This window comes from Cynara cardunculus, assembly GCF_001531365.2.
Source record: "Cynara cardunculus var. scolymus isolate 2C chromosome LG 10, CcrdV1, whole genome shotgun sequence".
Classification (NCBI taxonomy): domain Eukaryota; kingdom Viridiplantae; phylum Streptophyta; class Magnoliopsida; order Asterales; family Asteraceae; genus Cynara; species Cynara cardunculus.
The window spans coordinates 12,346,720-12,349,741 of record NC_037537.1 but is presented as its reverse complement, the minus strand read 5'-3'; positions in this window follow the sequence as shown (position 1 = coordinate 12,349,741).

Below are 3,022 nucleotides of genomic sequence, written 5' to 3'. Positions count from 1 at the left end.
CTCCTCTGCACAACATTATTCCAAGTCTTCACATCACATAGAAATGATAATTCTGAATCATTGCATCTCACGGATATGACAACAAGTGTTATGATCAAAATACAGATTCCATGATTGCCACTTTTATCCCATTGTACAAATCTTCTTGATATGTCGCCCTTATCTCATGGTACACCTCTCATTGATATTCTACCTTTATTCCCTCATAGAACGTAATCAATTCTGTCATTTTTAGCCAGGAATGGCATTAAAATAGTTTCAATCATTATGGGCGATAACTACCCTCATTGGACAACACATGGGCGATGAACACCCTCTTCGGTCAACACTTGGGCGATGAACATCCTCACCGTCAACACTTGGGCGATGAACACCCAATCCGGACAACACTTGGGCGATGAACACCCTCACCGGTCAAAACTTGGGCGATAAACACCCAATCCGGACAACACTTTGGGCGATGAACATCCAATCCAGTCAACACTTTTGGCAATGAACACCCAATCTGGTTGATGCCTTGAGCGATAAGGGTCCTTATTGGACAAAACCATGAACGATAAGGGTCCTTACCAGACCATACTTTCAACAATAATATATATATATATATATGATCGAACTTTGAAATACATTCAACTAACATCATATAACTTAGTATACTACCAGTATTGTTATAAATATATTCACCAAAACATTGTAAAACTCACCTTATATACACATACTTGAAGATGAATCACACAAAAATAACTTCAAATATTAACACATAGACAACTTCTTTTCTTAGCAGGTTCCTACAGTTTTTCCACACAAGAAACACACAATTCTTTCTCTCTTTCCCTTTTTCTTTCCCAAAACAGCAAGGATATAATTATTTTATCTTCTTGCTTTTACTTCATCATATTATAGGCGGTGGGTGGGTTTAATAATTAAAATATTATATAAACATAATCACATAAACACAATCACATAGATACAATTATTTTAAATTGACTTACTCACAAAAACTTTCAAAACCACCCCAAATTATATAATCGAAACCCAGTTATCACAAACGATGAATACTAGAGGGGCTTATTCTGCCAGTTGGAGAAAAGTGAAATTTTGGAAATTATTAGAATATGGACACTCCTCCATTGACACACCTTAGACTCCAATACTCGAATTGAGGCCCTTAAGTACCAAATTTCATCACACCCTTTTAGGCTAAACGACGCCATTCTTAGAGAGACAAAAACCCTTTATCGAATCTGAGTTTGGAGAAGGAATCAGAGTCGAATTCGATCAAAGAAATGGGGTGACGTTTTAGGAGTTCATCAACGAAATTGAGGTAGTTCTCCCCACTTTTTCTAAAATTAATTTCTCATCTATGTTAGAATAGATATAAAATAAGTCCGGTAAAAATTTGCACTCCAACGGATGGCCAGAAGGCTGCCGATTTGACCAAAAAGAGGCAAAACACGAAAACTCAAACGTCGAGTTTGTTAAAATCAAAATTGGAACTCTTTAGTAGACCATTTGAGACGATTTTTGTTTTAAAAGACGAAGAATATTTTAATGGTGTTATTTTACAAAAGAAATCGTCGAAAACGGCTTTGAATCGACTCCAATCAAGTAAAAGAAACGCTTGACCTTTGACCAAGGTCGTCTGGGCCGTGGTGTATCAACTTTAAGTGGATTAGACTGCTGTTGGACTGGAATTTCATGTTAGGTCGAGAAATATGTTTGTGCTTGGTACCTAAAAGACAATCAATTGGAAGTCCAAAATTAATTAGACTTCTAATTTTTGGATCAAATTAATTATACAAAGTTTTTTTTTTTTTTTGATGTTGGGCTTTAAGATCATCTTTATTCACAATCTTTTACAACTCAATCTCAATTAAAATATTACTTTCTCTTTCATCCACCTATACGATCTTCAACATCAATCAAATCTTACTTATTTTATCATTTAACCATAATCCCCTCCAATCCAATCTAATCTAAAATATATTTTTTTGTAAAAATTATATATTTAATTTTTATATATATATATAATTATTAATTTTGAATTTTAAGTATAAGAATAGAACAAACAGACTATTACATATTTTAAAACGTAATTACAAAAAAAATTATCATACAATTGAAATTAGATAAAACAATTCACAAAAATAAATACGAAATTATATATCTGAAATACATAAATAATCGTAGTTAATTATCATGACCTAATTTTTACCATAACAAGAGGACTGAAATGAAGAGAAAGATTGATGTGATTAAAATATGTCAATATTGGGCTCTAGTTGTAGAGAATTGAAAATCATGAATTTTGATATATTTATTATTTTTTAATTTTTTTTGTTAAAGTGATGTTTTATCAAATAAGCTTAATAAAATAAAAATATAACATTGATCAATAGTAACGTACCATGTGGCAGATGAAATATGATGGAAAATTCACAATCTCGGTTTGTTTGTTGATCAAGTTTGCATGAGATTGCACATTCTTTTTGCTTTTTTAGTTTTTTTAAATCCTTCTGTCTTATTCACGTTCAGATTGGATCATATATATATATATATATATACATATACAGAGAGAGAGAGAGAAACAATCAAATGAAAACCACTTCCTATTTGTAAAAACCGTGCAAACCACCCTCATCCATCGATTTCATTGTTTAATCTTATGAAATTTTTTCATAAAATTATTTAATCTTGTGAAATTGTTTCATATAATATCTTTTTTGATGAATTTGTTTCGTATATGGTTATGAAATTGTTTCATATACTACTTAATGAAATTTTAATGATATTGTTTCATGTAAATCTCTAAAATTAAAATAATGAAGATGATAATATCCATGATTAACACCCTCCACAATAAAAATGATTAATCAACCTGTTGATCCCAGATCTCTCAATAACACTTATAATTYAGTTAYRAATAACCAAATTATAATGATTTTATGAAGAAAGTTAAGAAGACTCAAAATTAATATATGAATAAAGAACAATTTGAGCTTCAAAGGTTTTACTTTATTGA